General features: G+C 54.2%; 1 protein-coding gene across 1 annotated transcript in view; it reads left to right on the plus strand.

Annotated features, from left to right (window-relative positions):
- The window catches only part of LOC148477383 (uncharacterized), a 269,499-nt gene that overhangs the window by 78,880 nt on the left and 169,866 nt on the right, over positions 1 to 20,753 (plus strand). The window lies entirely within an intron of this gene.

The following is a 20,753-nucleotide window of genomic DNA, read 5'->3' on the forward strand; positions in this document are numbered from 1 at the left end:
ATTCCACCCTCTCCCTGATCTGTGTCTGTGTGACCTCACACATGGGTCTGCTCATCCCACTCTCTCCCTGATCTGTGTCTGTGTGACCTCATACATGGGTCTACTCATCCCACCCTCTTACTGATCTCTGTCTGTGTGACCTCATACCCGGGTCTGCTCATCCCACCCTCTCCCTGATCTATGTCTGTGTGACCACCTACATGGGTCTGCTCATCCCACCCTCTCCCTGATCTGTGTGACCTCATACATGGGTCTGCTCATCCCACCCTCTCCCTGACCTGTGTCTGTGAGACCTCATACATGGGTCTGCTCATCCAGCCCTCTCCCTGATCTGTGTCTGTGTGACCTCATACATGTGTCTGCTCATCCCACCCTCTCCCTGATCTGTGTGACCTCATACATGGGTCTGCTCATCCCACCCTCTCCCTGATCTGTGTCTGTGTGACCTCATACATGGGTCTGCTCATCCCACTCTCTCCCTGATCTGTGTCTGTGTGACCTCACACATGGGTCTGCTCATCCCGCCCTCTCCCTAATCTGTGTCTGTGTGACCTCACACATGGGTCTGCTCATCCCGCCCTCACCCTGATCTGTGTCTGTGTGACCTCATACATGTGTATGCTCATCCCACTCTCTCCCTGATCTGTGTCTGTGTGACCTCATACATGGGTCTGCTCATCCCACCCTCTCCCTGATCTGTGTCTGTGTGACCTCATACATGTGTCTGCTCATCCCACCCTCTCCCTGATCTGTGTGACCTCATACATGGGTCTGCTCATCCCACCCTCTCCCTTATCTGTGTTTGTGTGACCTCATACATGGGTCTGCTCATCCCAGCATCTCCCTGATCTGTGCCTGTGTGACCTCATACATGGGTCTGCTCATCCCACTCTCACCCTAATCTGTGTCTGTGTGACCTCATACATGGGTCTACTCATCCCACCCTCTTACTGATCTCTCTCTGTGTGACCTCATACCCTGGTCTGCTCATCCCACCCTCTCCCTGATCTATGTCTGTGTGACCTCCTACATGGGTCTGCTCATCCCACCCTCTCCCTGATCTGTGTCTGTGTGACCTCACACATGGGTCTGCTCATCCCGCCCTCTCCCTAATCTGTGTCTGTGTGACCTCACACATGGGTCTGCTCATCCCACCCTCTCCATGATCTGTGTCTGTGTGACCTCATACATGGTTCTGCTCATCCCGCCCTCTCCCTGATCTGTGTCTGTGTGATCTCATACATGGGTCTGCTCATCCCGCCCTCTCCCTGATCTGTGTCTGTGTGACCTCATACATGGGTCTGCTCATCCCGCCCTCTCCCTGATCTGTGTCTTTGTGACCTCATACATGGGTCTGCTCATCCCACCCTCTCCCTGATCTGTGTCTGTGTGACCTCATACATGGGTCTGTTCATCCCGCCCTCTCCCTGATCTGTGCCTGTGTGACCTCATACATGGGTCTGCTCATCCCTCCCTCTCCCTGATCTGTGTCTGTGTGACCTCATACATGGTCTGCTCATCCCTCCCTCTCCCTGATCTGTGTCTGTGTGACCTCATTCATGGGTCTGCTCATCCTGCCCTCTCCCTGATCTGTGTCTGTGTGACCTCATACATGGGTCTGCTCATCCCACTCTCTCCCTGATCTGTGTCTGTGTGACCTCATACATGGGTCTGCTCATCCCGCCCTCTCCCTGATCTGTGTCTGTGTGTCTGTGTGACCTCATACATGGGTCTGCTCATCCCACCCTCTCCCTGATCTGTGTCTGTTTGACCTTATACATGGGTCTGCTCATCCCACCCTCTCCCTGATCTTTGTCTGTGTGACCTCATACATGGGTCTGCTCATCCCACCCTCTCCCTGATCTGTGTCTGTGTGGCCTGATACATGGGTCTGCTCATCCCACCCTCTCCCTGATCTGTGTCTGTGTGACCTCATACATGGGTCTGCACATCCCGCCCTCTCCCTGATCTGTGCCTGTGTGACCTCATAGATGGGTCTGCTCATCCCACCCTCTCCCTGATCTGTGTCTGTGTGACCGCATACATGGGTCTGCTCATCCCTCCCTCTCCCTGATCTGTGTCTGTGTGACCTCATACATGGGTCTGCTCATCCCGCCCTCTCCCTGATCTGTGTCTGTGTGACCGCATACATGGGTCTGATCATCCCACCCTCTCCCTGATCTCTGTCTGTGTGTCTGTGTGACCTCATACATGGGTCTGATCATCCCGCCCTCTCCCTGATCTGTGTCTGTGTGACCTCATACATGGGTCTGCTCATCCCACCCTCTCCCTGATCTGTGTCTGTGTGACCTCATACATGGGTTTGCTCATCCCTCCCTCTCCGTTATCTGTGTCTGTGTGACCTCATACATGGGTCTGCTCATTCCACCCTCTCCCTGATCTGTCTGTGTGACCTCATACATGGGTCTGCTCATCCCGCCCTCTCCCTGATCTGTGTGTCTGTGTGATCTTATACATGGGTCTGCACATCCCGCCCTCTCCCTGGTCTGTGCCTGTGTGACCTCATACATGGGTCTGCTCATCCCACCCTCTCCCTGATCTGTGTCTGTGTGACCTCATACATGGGTCTGCTCATCCCTCCCTCTCCGTGATGTGTGCCTGTGTGACCTCATACATGGGTCTGCTCATTCCACCCTCTCCCTGATCTGTGTCTGTGTGACCTCATACATGGGTCTGCTCATCCCACTCTCTCCCTGATCTGTGTCTGTGTGACCTCATACATGGGTCTACTCATCCCACCCTCTTACTGATCTCTGTCTGTGTGACCTCATACCCGGGTCTGCTCATCCCACCCTCTCCCTGATCTATGTCTGTGTGACCACTTACATGGGTCTGCTCATCCCACCCTCTCCCTGATCTGTGTGACCTCATACATGGGTCTGCTCATCCCACCCTCTCCCTGACCTGTGTCTGTGTGACCTCATACATGGGTCTGCTCATCCAGCCCTCTCCCTGATCTGTGTCTGTGTGACCTCATACATGTGTCTTCTCATCCCACCCTCTCCCTGACCTGTGTGACCTCATACATGGGTCTGCTCATCCAGCCCTCTCCCTGATCTGTGTCTGTGTGACCTCATACATGGGTCTGCTCATCCCACTCTCTCCCTGATCTGTGTCTGTGTGACCTCACACATGGGTCTGCTCATCCCGCCCTCTCCCTGATCTGTGTCTGTGTGACCTCACACATGGGTCTGCTCATCCCGCCCTCACCCTGATCTGTGTCTGTGTGACCTCATACATGTGTCTGCTCATCCCACTCTCTCCCTGATCTGTGTCTGTGTGACCTCATACATGGGTCTGCTCATCCCACCCTCTCCCTGATCTGTGTCTGTGTGACCTCATACATGTGTCTGCTCATCCCACCCTCTCCCTGATCTGTGTGACCTCATACATGGGTCTGCTCATCCCACCCTCTCCCTTATCTGTGTTTTTGTGACCTCATACATGGGTCTGCTCATCCCAGCATCTCCCTGATCTGTGCCTGTGTGACCTCATACATGGGTCTGCTCATCCCACTCTCACCCTAATCTGTGTCTGTGTGACCTCATACATGGGTCTACTCATCCCACCCTCTTACTGATCTCTCTCTGTGTGACCTCATACCCTCATCTGCTCATCCCACCCTCTCCCTGATCTATGTCTGTGTGACCTCCTACATGGGTCTGCTCATCCCACCCTCTCCCTGAACTGTGTCTGTGTGACCTCATACATGGGTCTGCTCATGCCGCCCTCTCCCTAATCTGTGTCTGTGTGACCTCATACATGGGTCTGCTCATCCCGCCCTCTCCCTAATCTGTGTCTGTGTGACCTCATACATGGGTCTGCTCATCCCGCCCTCTCCCTTATCTGTTTGTCTGTGTGATCTCATACATGGGTCTGCACATCCCGCCCTCTCCCTAATCTGTGTCTGTGTGACCTCACACATGGGTCTGCTCATCCCACCCTCTCCCTGATCTGTGTCTGTGTGACCTCATACATGGGTCTGCTCATCCCTCCCTCTCCGTGATGTGTGCCTGTGTGACCTCATACATGGGTCTGCTCATTCCACCCTCTCCCTGATCTGTGTCTGTTTGACCTCATACATGGGTCTGCTCATCCCACCCTCTCCATGATCTGTGTCTGTGTGACCTCATACAAGTGTCTGCTCATCCCACTCTCTCCCTGATTTGTGTCTGTGTGACCTCATACATGGGTCTACTCATCCCACCCTCTTTCTGATCTCTGTCTGTGTGACCTCATACCCGGTTCTGCTCATCCCACCCTCACCCTGATCTATGTCTGTGTGACCACCTACATGGGTCTGCTCATCCCACCCTCTCCCTGATCTGTGAGACCTCATACATGGGTCTGCTCATCCCACCCTCTCCCTGACCTGTGTCTGTGTGACCTCATACATGGGTCTGCTCATCCCGCCCTCTCCCTGATCTGTGTCTGTGTGACCTCATACATGTTTCTGCTCATCCCACCCTCTCCCTGATCTGTGTGACCTCATACATGGGTCTGCTCATCCCACCCTCTCCCTGATCTGTGCCTGTGTGATCTCATACATGGGTCTACTCATCCCACCCTCTTTCTGATCTCTGTCTGTGTGACCTCATACCCGGTTCTGCTCATCCCACCCTCACCCTGATCTATGTCTGTGTGACCACCTACATGGGTCTGCTCATCCCACCCTCTCCCTGATCTGTGAGACCTCATACATGGGTCTGCACATCCCGCCCTCTCCTGATCTGTGCCTGTGTGACCTCACACATGGGTCTGCAAATCCCGACCTCTCCCTGATCTTTGCCTGTGTGACCTCACACATGGGTCTGCTCATCCCGCCCTCTCCCTGATCTGTGTCTGTGTGACCTCATACATGGGTCTGCTCAATCTATCCTCTCCCTTATATGTGTTTGTGTGACCTCATACATGGGTCTGCTCATCCCACCCTCTCCCTGATCTGTGTCTGTGTGATCTCATACATGGGTCTACTCATCCCACCCTCACCCTGATCTGTGTCTGTGTGACCTCATACATGGGTCTGCTCATCCTGCCCTCTCCCTGATCTGTGCCTTTGTGACATCATACATGGGTCTGCTCATCCCACCCTCTTCCTGATCTGTGTCTGTGTGACCTCATACATGGGTCTGCTCATCCCTCCCTCTCCCTGATCTGTGTCTGTGTGACCTCATACATGGGTCTGCTCTTCCCACCCTCTCCCTGATCTGTGTCTGTGTGACCGCATACATTGGTCTGCTCATCCCTCCCTCTCCCTGATCTGTGTCTGTGTGACCTCATACATGGGTCTGATCTTCCCGCCCTCTCCCTGATTTGTGTCTGTGTGACCTCATACATGGGTCTGCTCATCCCACCCTCTCCCTGATCTGTGTCTGTGTGACCTCATACATGGGTTTGCTCATCCCTCCCTCTCCATTATCTGTGTCTGTGTGACCTCATACATGGGTTTGCTCATCCCTCCCTCTCCATTATCTGTGTCTGTGTGACCTCATACATGGGTCTGCTCATCCCACTCTCTCCCTGATCTGTGTCTGTGTGACCTCATACATGGGTCTACTCATCCCACCCTCTTACTGATCTCTGTCTGTGTGACCTCATACCCGGGTCTGCTCATCCCACCCTCTCCCTGATCTATGTCTGTGTGACCACCTACATGGGTCTGCTCATCCCACCCTCTCCCTGATCTGTGTGACCTCATACATGGGTCTGCTCATCCCACCCTCTCCCTGACCTGTGTCTGTGTGACCTCATACATGGGTCTGCTCATCCCGCCCTCTCCCTGATCTGTGTCTGTGTGACCTCATACATGTGTCTGCTCATCCCACCCTCTCCCTGATCTGTGTGACCTCATACATGGGTCTGCTCATCCCACCCTCTCCCTGATCTGTTTCTGTGTGACCTCATACATGGGTCTGCTCATCCCGCCCTCTCCCTAATCTGTGTCTGTGTGACCTCACACATGGGTCTGCTCATCCCGCCCTCACCCTGATCTGTGTCTGTGTGACCTCATACATGTGTATGCTCATCCCACTCTCTCCCTGATCTGTGTCTGTGTGACCTCATACATGGGTCTGCTCATCCCACCCTCTCCCTGATCTGTGTCTGTGTGACCTCATACATGAGTCTGCTCATCCCACCCTCTCCCTGATCTGTGTGACCTCATACATGGGTCTGCTCATCCCACCCTCTCCCTTATCTGTGTTTGTGTGACCTCATACATGGGTCTGCTCATCCCAGCATCTCCCTGATCTGTGCCTGTGTGACCTCATACATGGGTCTACTCATCCCACCCTCTTTCTGATCTCTGTCTGTGTGACCTCATACCCGGTTCTGCTCATCCCACCCTCACCCTGATCTATGTCTGTGTGACCACCTACATGGGTCTGCTCATCCCACCCTCTCCCTGATCTGTGAGACCTCATACATGGGTCTGCTCATCCCACCCTCTCCCTGACCTGTGTCTGTGTGACCTCATACATGGGTCTGCTCATCCCGCCCTCTCCCTGATCTGTGTCTGTGTGACCTCATACATGTTTCTGCTCATCCCACCCTCTCCCTGATCTGTGTGACCTCATACATGGGTCTGCTCATCCCACCCTCTCCCTGATCTGTGCCTGTATGATCTCATACATGGGTCTGCTCATCCCACCCTCTCCCTGATCTGTGTCTGTGTGACCTCATACATGGGTCTGCACATCCCGCCCTCTCCTGATCTGTGCCTGTGTGACCTCACACATGGGTCTGCAAATCCCGACCTCTCCCTGATCTTTGCCTGTGTGACCTCACACATGGGTCTGCTCATCCCACCCTCTCCCTGATCTGTGTCTGTGTGACCTCATACATGGGTCTGCTCAATCTACCCTCTCCCTTATCTGTGTTTGTGTGACCTCATACATGGGTCTGCTCATCCCACCCTCTCCCTGATCTGTGTCTGTGTGATCTCATACATGGGTCTACTCATCCCACCCTCACCCTGATCTGTGTCTGTGTGACCTCATACATGGGTCTGCTCATCCTGCCCTCTCCCTGATCTGTGCCTTTGTGACATCATACATGGGTCTGCTCATCCCACCCTCTTCCTGATCTGTGTCTGTGTGACCTCATACATGGGTCTGCTCATCCCTCCCTCTCCCTGATCTGTGTCTGTGTGACCTCATACATGGGTCTGCTCTTCCCACCCTCTCCCTGATCTGTGTCTGTGTGACCGCATACATTGGTCTGCTCATCCCTCCCTCTCCCTGATCTGTGTCTGTGTGACCTCATACATGGGTCTGCTCATCCCGCCCTCTCCCTGATCTGTGTCTGTGTGACCCCATACATGGGTCTGATCATCCCACCCTCTCCCTGATCTCTGTCTGTGTGTCTGTGTGACCTCATACATGGGTCTGATCTTCCCGCCCTCTCCCTGATCTGTGTCTGTGTGACCTCATACATGGGTCTGCTCATCCCACCCTCTCCCTGATCTGTGTCTGTGTGACCTCATACATGGGTTTGCTCATCCCTCCCTCTCCATTATCTGTGTCTGTGTGACCTCATACATGGGTTTGCTCATCCCTCCCTCTCCATTATCTGTGTCTGTGTGACCTCATACATGGGTCTGCTCATCCCACTCTCTCCCTGATCTGTGTCTGTGTGACCTCATACATGGGTCTACTCATCCCACCCTCTTACTGATCTCTGTCTGTGTGACCTCATACCTGGGTCTGCTCATCCCACCCTCTCCCTGATCTATGTCTGTGTGACCACCTACATGGGTCTGCTCATCCCACCCTCTCCCTGATCTGTGTGACCTCATACATGGGTCTGCTCATCCCACCCTCTCCCTGACCTGTGTCTGTGTGACCTCATACATGGGTCTGCTCATCCAGCCCTCTCCCTGATCTGTGTCTGTGTGACCTCATACATGTGTCTGCTCATCCCACCCTCTCCCTGATCTGTGTGACCTCATACATGGGTCTGCTCATCCCACTCTCTCCCTGATCTGTGTCTGTGTGACCTCACACATGGGTCTGCTCATCCCGCCCTCTCCCTAATCTGTGTCTGTGTGACCTCACACATGGGTCTGCTCATCCCGCCCTCACCCTGATCTGTGTCTGTGTGACCTCATACATGTGTATGCTCATCCCACTCTCTCCCTGATCTGTGTCTGTGTGACCTCATACATGGGTCTGCTCATCCCACCCTCTCCCTGATCTGTGTCTGTGTGACCTCATACATGTGTCTGCTCATCCCACCCTCTCCCTGATCTGTGTGACCTCATACATGGGTCTGCTCATCCCACCCTCTCCCTTATCTGTGTTTGTGTGACCTCATACATGGGTCTGCTCATCCCAGCATCTCCCTGATCTGTGCCTGTGTGACCTCATACATGGGTCTGCTCATCCCACTCTCACCCTAATCTGTGTCTGTGTGACCTCATACATGGGTCTACTCATCCCACCCTCTTACTGATCTCTCTCTGTGTGACCTCATACCCTGGTCTGCTCATCCCACCCTCTCCCTGATCTATGTCTGTGTGACCTCCTACATGGGTCAGCTCATCCCACCCTCTCCCTGATCTGTGTCTGTGTGACCTCACACATGGGTCTGCTCATCCCGCCCTCTCCCTAATCTGTGTCTGTGTGACCTCACACATGGGTCTGCTCATCCCACCCTCTCCCTGATCTGTGTCTGTGTGACCTCATACATGGGTCTGCTCATCCCGCCCTCTCCCTGATCTGTGTCTGTGTGACCTCATACATGGGTCTGCTCATCCCACCCTCTCCCTGATCTGTGTCTGTGTGACCTCATACATGGGTCTGTTCATCCCGCCCTCTCCCTGATCTGTGCCTGTGTGACCTCATACATGGGTCTGCTCATCCCTCCCTCTCCCTGATCTGTGTCTGTGTGACCTCATACATGGTCTGCTCATCCCTCCCTCTCCCTGATCTGTGTCTGTGTGACCTTATTCATGGGTCTGCTCATCCTGCCCTCTCCCTGATCTGTGTCTGTGTGACCACATACATGGGTTTGCTCATCCCTCCCTCTCCATTATCTGTGTCTGTGTGACCTCATACATGAGTCTGCTCATTCCACCCTCTCCCTGATCTGTGTCTGTGTGACCTCATACATGGGTCTGCTCATCCCGCCCTCTCCCTGATCTGTGTGTCTGTGTGATCTCATACATGGGTCTGCACATCCTGCCCTCTCCCTGGTCTGTGCCTGTGTGACCTCATACATGGGTCTGCTCATCCCACCCTCTCCCTGATCTGTGTCTGTGTGACCTCATACATGGGTCTGCTCATCCCTCCCTCTCCGTGATCTGTGCCTGTGTGACCTCATACATCGGTCTGCTCATTCCACCCTCTCCCTGATCTGTGTCTGTGTGACCTCACACATGGGTCTGCTCATCCCACTCTCTCCCTGATCTGTGTCTGTGTGACCTCATACATGGGTCTACTCATCCCACCCTCTTACTGATCTCTGTATGTGTGACCTCATACCCGGGTCTGCTCATCCCACCCTCTCCCTGATCTATGTCTGTGTGACCACCTACATGGGTCTGCTCATCCCACCCTCTCACTGATCTGTGTGACCTCATACATGGGTCTGCTCATCCCACCCTCTCCCTGACCTGTGTCTGTGAGACCTCATACATGGGTCTGCTCATCCATCCCTCTCCCTGATCTGTGTCTGTGTGACCTCATACATGTGTCTGCTCATCCCACCCTCTCCCTGATCTGTGTGACCTCATACATGGGTCTGCTCATCCCACCCTCTCCCTGATCTGTGTCTGTGTGACCTCATACATGGGTCTGCTCATCCCACTCTCTCCCTGATCTGTGTCTGTGTGACCTCACACATGGGTCTGCTCATCCCGCCCTCTCCCTAATCTGTGTCTGTGTGACCTCACACATGGGTCTGCTCATCCCGCCCTCACCCTGATCTGTGTCTGTGTGACCTCATACATGTGTATGCTCATCCCACTCTCTCCCTGATCTGTGTCTGTGTGACTTCATACATGGGTCTGCTCATCCCACCCTCTCCCTGATCTGTGTCTGTGTGACCTCATACATGTGTCTGCTCATCCCACCCTCTCCCTGATCTGTGTGACCTCATACATGGGTCTGCTCATCCCACCCTCTCCCTTATCTGTGTTTGTGTGACCTCATACATGGGTCTGCTCATCCCAGCATCTCCCTGATCTGTGCCTGTGTGACCTCATACATGGGTCTGCTCATCCCACTCTCACCCTAATCTGTGTCTGTGTGACCTCATACATGGGTCTACTCATCCCACCCTCTTACTGATCTCTCTCTGTGTGACCTCATACCCTGGTCTGCTCATCCCACCCTCTCCCTGATCTATGTCTGTGTGACCTCCTACTTGGGTCTGCTCATCCCACCCTCTCCCTGATCTGTGTCTGTGTGACCTCACACATGGGTCTGCTCATCCCGCCCTCTCCCTAATCTGTGTCTGTGTGACCTCACACATGGGTCTGCTCATCCCACCCTCTCCCTGATCTGTGTCTGTGTGACCTCATACATGGTTCTGCTCATCCCGCCCTCTCCCTGATCTGTGTCTGTGTGACCTCATACATGGGTCTGCTCATCCCGCCCTCTCCCTGATCTGTGTCTGTGTGACCTCATACATGGGTCTGCTCATCCCGCCCTCTCCCTGATCTGTGTCTTTGTGACCTCATACATGGGTCTGCTCATCCCACCCTCTCCCTGATCTGTGTCTGTGTGACCTCATACATGGGTCTGTTCATCCCGCCCTCTCCCTGATCTGTGCCTGTGTGACCTCATACATGGGTCTGCTCATCCCTCCCTCTCCCTGATCTGTGTCTGTGTGACCTCATACATGGTCTGCTCATCCCACTCTCTCCCTGATCTGTGTCTGTGTGACCTCATACATGGGTCTGCTCATCCCGCCCTCTCCCTGATCTGTGTCTGTGTGTCTGTGTGACCTCATACATGGGTCTGCTCATCCCACCCTCTCCCTGATCTGTGTCTGTTTGACCTCATACATGGGTCTGCTCATCCCACCCTCTCCCTGATCTTTGTCTGTGTGACCTCATACATGGGTCTGCTCATCCCACCCTCTCCCTGATCTGTGTCTGTGTGGCCTGATACATGGGTCTGCTCATCCCACCCTCTCCCTGATCTGTGTCTGTGTGACCTCATACATGGGTCTGCACATCCCGCCCTCTCCCTGATCTGTGCCTGTGTGACCTCATAGATGGGTCTGCTCATCCCACCCTCTCCCTGATCTGTGTCTGTGTGACCGCATACATGGGTCTGCTCATCCCTCCCTCTCCCTGATCTGTGTCTGTGTGACCTCATACATGGGTCTGCTCATCCCGCCCTCTCCCTGATCTGTGTCTGTGTGACCGCATACATGGGTCTGATCATCCCACCCTCTCCCTGATCTCTGTCTGTGTGTCTGTGTGACCTCATACATGGGTCTGATCATCCCGCCCTCTCCCTGATCTGTGTCTGTGTGACCTCATACATGGGTCTGCTCATCCCACCCTCTCCCTGATCTGTGTCTGTGTGACCTCATACATAGGTTTGCTCATCCCTCCCTCTCCGTTATCTGTGTCTGTGTGACCTCATACATGGGTCTGCTAATTCCACCCTCTCCCTGATCTGTCTGTGTGACCTCATACATGGGTCTGCTCATCCCACCCTCTCCCTGATCTGTGTGTCTGTGTGATCTTATACATGGGTCTGCACATCCCGCCCTCTCCCTGGTCTGTGCCTGTGTGACCTCATACATGGGTCTGCTCATCCCACCCTCTCCCTGATCTGTGTCTGTGTGACCTCATACATGGGTCTGCTCATCCCTCCCTCTCCGTGATGTGTGCCTGTGTGACCTCATAAATGGGTCTGCTCATTCCACCCTCTCCCTGATCTGTGTCTGTGTGACCTCATACATGGGTCTGCTCATCCCACTCTCTCCCTGATCTGTGTCTGTGTGACCTCATACATGGGTCTACTCATCCCACCCTCTTATTGATCTCTGTCTGTGTGACCTCATACCCGGGTCTGCTCATCCCACCCTCTCCCTGATCTATGTCTGTGTGACCACCTACATGGGTATGCTCATCCCACCCTCTCCCTGATCTGTGTGACCTCATACATGGGTCTGCTCATCCCACCCTCTCCCTGACCTGTGTCTGTGTGACCTCATACATGGGTCTGCTCATCCAGCCCTCTCCCTGATCTGTGTCTGTTTGACCTCATACATGTGTCTTCTCATCCCACCCTCTCCCTGACCTGTGTGACCTCATACATGGGTCTGCTCATCCAGCCCTCTCCCTGATCTGTGTCTGTGTGACCTCATACATGGGTCTGCTCATCCCACTCTCTCCCTGATCTGTGTCTGTGTGACCTCACACATGGGTCTGCTCATCCCGCCCTCTCCCTGATCTGTGTCTGTGTGACCTCACACATGGGTCTGCTCATCCCACCCTCACCCTGATCTGTGTCTGTGTGACCTCATACATGTGTCTGCTCATCCCACTCTCTCCCTGATCTGTGTCTGTGTGACCTCATACATGGGTCTGCTCATCCCACCCTCTCCCTGATCTGTGTCTGTGTGACCTCATACATGTGTCTGCTCATCCCACCCTCTCCCTGATCTGTGTGACCTCATACATGGGTCTGCTCATCCCACCCTCTCCCTTATCTGTGTTTTTGTGACCTCATACATGGGTCTGCTCATCCCAGCATCTCCCTGATCTGTGCCTGTGTGACCTCATACATGGGTCTGCTCATCCCACTCTCACCCTAATCTGTGTCTGTGTGACCTCATACATGGGTCTACTCATCCCACCCTCTTACTGATCTCTCTCTGTGTGACCTCATACCCTCATCTGCTCATCCCACCCTCTCCCTGATCTATGTCTGTGTGACCTCCTACATGGGTCTGCTCATCCCACCCTCTCCCTGAACTGTGTCTGTGTGACCTCATACATGGGTCTGCTCATCCCGCCCTCTCCCTGATCTGTGTCTGTGTGACCTCATACATGGGTCTGCTCATCCCGCCCTCTCCCTAATCTGTGTCTGTGTGACCGCATACATGGGTCTGCTCATCCCTCCCTCTCCCTGATCTGTGTCTGTGTGACCTCATACATGGGTCTGCTCATCCCGCCCTCTCCCTGATCTGTGTCTGTGTGACCGCATACATGGGTCTGATCATCCCACCCTCTCCCTGATCTCTGTCTGTGTGTCTGTGTGACCTCATACATGGGTCTGATCATCCCGCCCTCTCCCTGATCTGTGTCTGTGTGACCTCATACATGGGTCTGCTCATCCCACCCTCTCCCTGATCTGTGTCTGTGTGACCTCATACATGGGTTTGCTCATCCCTCCCTCTCCGTTATCTGTGTCTGTGTGACCTCATACATGGGTCTGCTCATTCCACCCTCTCCCTGATCTGTCTGTGTGACCTCATACATGGGTCTGCTAATCCCGCCCTCTCCCTTATCTGTGTGTCTGTGTGATCTCATACATGGGTCTGCACATCCCGCCCTCTCCCTAATCTGTGTCTGTGTGACCTCACACATGGGTCTGCTCATCCCACCCTCTCCCTGATCTGTGTCTGTGTGACCTCATACATGGGTCTGCTCATCCCTCCCTCTCCGTGATGTGTGCCTGTGTGACCTCATACATGGGTCTGCTCATTCCACCCTCTCCCTGATCTGTGTCTGTGTGACCTCATACATGGGTCTGCTCATCCCACTCTCTCCCTGATCTGTGTCTGTGTGACCTCATACATGGGTCTACTCATCCCACCCTCTTACTGATCTCTGTCTGTGTGACCTCATACCCGGGTCTGCTCATCCCACCCTCTCCCTGATCTGTGTGACCTCATACATGGGTCTGCTCATCCCACCCACTCCCTGACCTGTGTCTGTGTGACCTCATACATGGGTCTGCTCATCCAGCCCTCTCCCTGATCTGTGACTGTGTGACCTCATACATGTGTCTTCTCATCCCACCCTCTCCCTGACCTGTGTGACCTCATACATGGGTCTGCTCATCCAGCCCTCTCCCTGATCTGTGTCTGTGTGACCTCATACATGGGTCTGCTCATCCCACTCTCTCCCTGATCTGTGTCTGTGTGACCTCACACATGGGTCTGCTCATCCCGCCCTCTCCCTGATCTGTGTCTGTGTGACCTCACACATGGGTCTGCTCATCCCGCCCTCACCCTGATCTGTGTCTGTGTGACCTCATACATGTGTCTGCTCATCCCACTCTCTCCCTGATCTGTGTCTGTGTGACCTCATACATGGGTCTGCTCATCCCACCCTCTCCCTGATCTGTGTCTGTGTGACCTCATACATGTGTCTGCTCATCCCACCCTCTCCCTGATCTGTGTGACCTCATACATGGGTCTGCTCATCCCACCCTCTCCCTTATCTGTGTTTTTGTGACCTCATACATGGGTCTGCTCATCCCAGCATCTCCCTGATCTGTGCCTGTGTGACCTCATACATGGGTCTGCTCATCCCACTCTCACCCTAATCTGTGTCTGTGTGACCTCATACATGGGTCTACTCATCCCACCCTCTTACTGATCTCTCTCTGTGTGACCTCATACCCTCGTCTGCTCATCCCACCCTCTCCCTGATCTATGTCTGTGTGACCTCCTACATGGGTCTGCTCATCCCACCCTCTCCCTGAACTGTGTCTGTGTGACCTCATACATGGGTCTGCTCATCCCGCCCTCTCCCTGATCTGTGTCTGTGTGACCTCATACATGGGTCTGCTCATCCCGCCCTCTCCCTGATCTGTGTCTGTGTGACCTCATACATGGGTCTGCTCATCCCGCCCTCTCCCTGATCTGTGTCTTTGTGACCTCATACATGGGTCTGCTCATCCCACCCTCTCCCTGATCTGTGTCTGTGTGACCTCATACATGGGTCTGTTCATCCCGCCCTCTCCCTGATCTGTGCCTGTGTGACCTCATACATGGGTCTGCTCTTCCCTCCCTCTCCCTGATCTGTGTCTGTGTGACCTCATTCATGGGTCTGCTCATCCTGCCCTCTCCCTGATCTGTGTCTGTGTGACCTCATACATGGGTCTGCTCATCCCACTCTCTCCCTGATCTGTGTCTGTGTGACCTCATACATGGGTCTGCTCATCCCGCCCTCTCTCTGATCTGTGTCTGTGTGTCTGTGTGACCTCATACATGGGTCTGCTCATCCCACCCTTTCCCTGATCTGTGTCTGTTTGACCTCATACATGGGTCTGCTCATCCCACCCTCTCCCTGATCTTTGTCTGTGTGACCTCATACATGGGTCTGATCATCCCGCCCTCTCCCTGATCTGTGTCTGTGTGGCCTCATACATGGGTCTGCTCATCCCACCTTCTCCCTGATCTGTGTCTGTGTGACCTCATACATGGGTCTGCACATCCCGCCCTCTCCCTGATCTGTGCCTGTGTGATCTCATACATGGGTCTGCTCATCCCGCCCTCTCCCTGATCTGTGTCTGTGTGGCCTCATACATGGGTCTGCTCATCCCACCCTCTCCCTGATCTGTGTCTGTGTGACCTCATACATGGGTCTGCACATCCCGCCCTCTCCCTGATCTGTGCCTGTGTGACCTCACACATGGGTCTGCTCATCCCGCCCTCTCCCTGATCTGTGTCTGTGTGACCTCATACATGGGTCTGCTCATCCCACTCTCTCCCTGATCTGTGTCTGTGTGACCTCACACATGGGTCTGCTCATCCCGCCCTCTCCCTGATCTGTGTCTGTGTGACCTCACACATGGGTCTGCTCATCCCGCCCTCACCCTGATCTGTGTCTGTGTGACCTCATACATGTGTCTGCTCATCCCACTCTCTCCCTGATCTGTGTCTGTGTGACCGCATACATGGTTCTGCTCATCCCACCCTCTCCCTGATCTGTGTCTGTGTGACCTCATACATGTGTCTGCTCATCCCACCCTCTCCCTGATCTGTGTGACCTCATACATGGGTCTGCTCTTCCCACCCTCTCCCTTTTCTGTGTTTGTGTGACCTCATACATGGGTCTGCTCATCCCAGCATCTCCCTGATCTGTGCCTGTGTGACCTCATACATGGGTCTGCTCATCCCACTCTCACCCTAATCTGTGTCTGTGTGACCTCATACATGGGTCTACTCATCCCACCCTCTTACTGATCTCTCTCTGTGTGACCTCATACCCTCGTCTGCTCATCCCACCCTCTCCCTGATCTATGTCTGTGTGACCTCCTACTCTGCTCGTCCCACCCTCATACCCCGTCTGCTCGTCCCACCCTCTCCCTGATCTGTGTCTGTGTGACCTCACACATGGGTCTGCTCATCCCGCCCTCTCCCTAATCTGTGTCTGTGTGACCTCACACATGGGTCTGCTCATCCCACCCTCTCCCTGATCTGTGCCTGTCTGACCTCATACATGGGTCTGCTCATCCCACCCTCTCCCTGATCTATGTCTGTGTGACCTCATACATGGGTCTGCTCATCCCACCCTCTCCCTGATCTGTGCCTGTGTGACCTCATACATGGGTCTGCTCATCCCAGCCTCTCCCTGATCTGTGTCTGTGTGACATCATACATGGGTCTGTTCATCCCACCCTCTCCCTGATCTGTGTCTGTGTGACCTCATACATGGGTCTGCTCATCCCACCCTCTCCCTGATCTGTGCCTGTGTGACCTCATACATGGGTCTGCTCATCCCAGCCTCTCCTTGATCTGTGTCTGTGTGACCGCATACATGGTTCTGCTCATCCCACCCTCTCCCTGATCTGTGTCTGTGTGACCTCATACATGTGTCTGCTCATCCCACCCTCTCCCTGATCTGTGTGACCTCATACATGGGTCTGCTCATCCCACCCTCTCCCTGATCTGTGTCTGTGTGACCTCATACATGGGTTTGCTCATCCCTCCCTCTCCGTTATCTGTGTCTGTGTGACCTCATACATGGGTCTTCTCATTCCACCCTCTCCCTGATCTATGTCTGTGTGACCTCATACATGGGTCTGCTCATCCCGCCCTCTCCCTGATCTGTGTGTCTGTGTGATCTCATACATGGGTCTGCACATCCCGCCCTCTCCCTGGTCTGTGCCTGTGTGACCTCATACATGGGTCTGCTCATCCCACCCTCTCCCTGATCTGTGTCTGTGTGACCTCATACATGGGTCTGCTCATCCCTCCCTCTCCGTGATCTGTGCTGTGTGACCTCATACATGGGTCTGCTCATTCCACCCTCTCCCTGATCTGTGTCTGTGTGACCTCATACATGGGTCTGCTCATCCCACTCTCTCCCTGATCTGTGTCTGTGTGACCTCATACATGGGTCTACTCATCCCACCCTCTTACTGATCTCTGTCTGTGTGACCTCATACCCGGGTCTGCTCATCCCACCCTCTCCCTGATCTATGTCTGTGTGACCACCAACATGGGTCTGCTCATCCCACCCTCTCCCTGATCTGTGTGACCTCATACATGGGTCTGCTCATCCCACCCTCTCCCTGACCTGTGTCTGTGTGACCCCATACATGGGTCTGCTCATCCCGCCCTCTCCCTGATCTGTGTCTGTGTGACCTCATACATGTGTCTGCTCATCCCACCCTCTCCCTGATCTGTGTGACCTCATACATGGGTCTGCTCATCCCACCCTCTCCCTGATCTGTGTCTGTGTGACCTCATACATGGGTCTGCTCATCCCACTCTCTCCCTCATCTGTGTCTGTGTGACCTCACACATGGGTCTGCTCATCCCGCCCTCTCCCTGATCTGTATCTGTGTGACCTCATACATGGGTCTGCTCATCCTGCCCTCTCCCTTTTCTGTGCCTTTGTGACATCATACATGGGTCTGCTCATCCCACCCTCTCCCTGATCTGTGTCTGTGTGACCTCATACATGGGTCTGCTCATCCCTCCCTCTCCCTGATCTGTGTCTGTGTGACCTCATAGATGGGTCTGCTCATCCCACCCTCTCCCTGATCTGTGTCTGTGTGACCGCATACATGGGTCTGCTCATCCCTCCCTCTCCCTGATCTGTGTCTGTGTGACCTCATACATGGGTCTGCTCATCCCGCCCTCTCCCTGATCTGTGTCTGTGTGACCGCATACATGGGTCTGATCATCCCACCCTCTCCCTGATCTCTGTCTGTGTGTCTGTGTGACCTCATACATGGGTCTGATCATCCCGCCCTCTCCCTGATCTGTGTCTGTGTGACCTCATACATGGGTCTGCTCATCCCACCCTCTCCCTGATCTGTGTCTGTGTGACCTCATACATGGGTTTGCTCATCCCTCCCTCTCCGTTATCTGTGTCTGTGTGACCTCATACATGGGTCTGCTCATTCCACCCTCTCCCTGATCTGTGTCTGTGTGACCTCATACATGGGTCTGCTCATCCCGCCCTCTCCCTAATCTGTGTGTCTGTGTGATCTCATACATGGGTCTGCACATCCCGCCCTCTCCCTGGTCTGTGCCTGTGTGACCTCATACATGGGTCTGCTCATCCCACCCTCTCCCTGATCTGTGTCTGTGTGACCTCATACATGTGTCTGCTCATCCCACCCTCTTACTGATCTCTGTCTGTGTGACCTCATACCCGGGTCTGCTCATCCCACCCTCTCCCTGATCTATGTCTGTGTGACCACCAACATGGGTCTGCTCATCCCACCCTCTCCCTGATCTGTGTGACCTCATACATGGGTCTGCTCATCCCACCCTCTCCCTGACCTGTGTCTGTGTGACCCCATACATGAGTCTGCTCATCCCGCCCTCTCCCTGATCTGTGTCTGTGTGACCTCATACATGTGTCTGCTCATCCCACCCTCTCCCTGATCTGTGTGACCTCATACATGGGTCTGCTCATCCCACCTCTCCCTTATCTGTGTTTGTGTGACCTCATACATGGGTCTGCTCATCCCAGCATCTCCCTGATCTGTGCCTGTGTGACCTCATACATGGGTCTGCTCATCCCACTCTCACCCTAATCTGTGTCTGTGTGACCTCATACATGGGTCTACTCATCCCACCCTCTTACTGATCTCTCTCTGTGTGACCTCATACCCTCATCTGCTCATCCCACCCTCTCCCTGATCTATGTCTGTGTGACCTCCTACATGGGTCTGCTCATCCCACCCTCTCCCTGATCTGTGTCTGTGTGACCTCACACATGGGTCTGCTCATCCCGCCCTCTCCCTAATCTGTGTCTGTGTGACCTCACACATGGGTCTGCTCATCCCACCCTCTCCCTGAACTGTGTCTGTGTGACCTCATACATAGGTCTGCTCATGCCGCCCTCTCCCTGATCTGTGTCTGTGTGACCTCATACATGGGTCTGCTCATCCCGCCCTCTCCCTGATCTGTGTCTGTGTGACCACCTACATGGGTCTGCTCATCCCACCCTCTCCCTGATCTGTGTGACCTCATACATGGGTCTGCTCATCCCACCCTCTCCCTGACCTGTGTCTGTGTGACCTCACACATGGGTCTGCTCATCCCGCCCTCTCCCTGATCTGTGTCTGTGTGACCACCTACATGGGTCTGCTCATCCCACCCTCTCCCTGATCTGTGTGACCTCATACATGGGTCTGCTCATCCCACCCTCTCCCTGACCTGTGTCTGTGTGACCTCATACATGGGTCTGCTCATTCAGCCCTCTCCCTGATCTGTGTCTGTGTGACCTCATACATGTGTCTTCTCATCCCACCCTCTCCCTGACCTGTGTGACCTCATACATGGGTCTGCTCATCCAGCCCTCTCCCTGATCTGTGTCTGTGTGACCTCATACATGGGTCTGCTCATCCCACTCTCTCCCTGATCTGTGTCTGTGTGACCTCACACATGGGTCTGCTCATCCCGCCCTATCCCTGATCTGTGTCTGTGTGACCTCACACATTTGTCTGCTCATCCCGCCCTCACCCTGATCTGTGTCTGTGTGACCTCATACATGTGTCTGCTCATCCCACTCTCTCCCTGATCTGTGTCTGTGTGACCTCATACATGGTTCTGCTCATCCCACCATCTCCCTGATCTGTGTCTGTGTGACCTCATACATGTGTCTGCTCATCCCACCCTCTCCCTGATCTGTGTGACCTCATACATGGGTCTGCTCTTCCCACCCTCTCCCTTTTCTGTGTTTGTGTGACCTCATACATGGGTCTGCTCATCCCAGCATCTCCCTGATCTGTGCCTGTGTGACCTCATACATGGGTCTGCTCATCCCACTCTCACCCTAATCTGTGTCTGTGTGACCTCATACATGGGTCTACTCATCCCACCCTCTTACTGATCTCTCTCTGTGTGACCTCATACCCTCGTCTGCTCATCCCACCCTCTCCCTGATCTATGTCTGTGTGACCTCCTACATGGGTCTGCTCATCCCACCCTCTCCCTGATCTGTGTCTGTGTGACCTCACACATGGGTCTGCTCATCCCGCCCTCTCCCTAATCTGTGTCTGTGTGACCTCACACATGGGTCTGCTCATCCCACCCTCTCCCTGAACTGTGTCTGTGTGACCTCATACATGGGTCTGCTCATCCCGCCCTCTCCCTGATCTGTGTCTGTGTGACCTCATACATGTGTCTGCTCATCCCGCCCTCTCCCTGATCTGTGTCTGTGTGGCCTCATACATGGGTCTGCTCATCCCGCCCTCTCCCTGATCTGTGTCTTTGTGACCTCAAACATGGGTCTGCTCATCCCACCCTCTCCCTGATCTGTGTCTGTGTGACCTCATACATGGGTCTGTTCA

The sequence above is a fragment of the Taudactylus pleione genome, unplaced genomic scaffold (assembly GCF_031769625.1).
Source record: "Taudactylus pleione unplaced genomic scaffold, aTauple2 ptg000720l, whole genome shotgun sequence".
Lineage (NCBI taxonomy): Eukaryota > Metazoa > Chordata > Amphibia > Anura > Myobatrachidae > Taudactylus > Taudactylus pleione.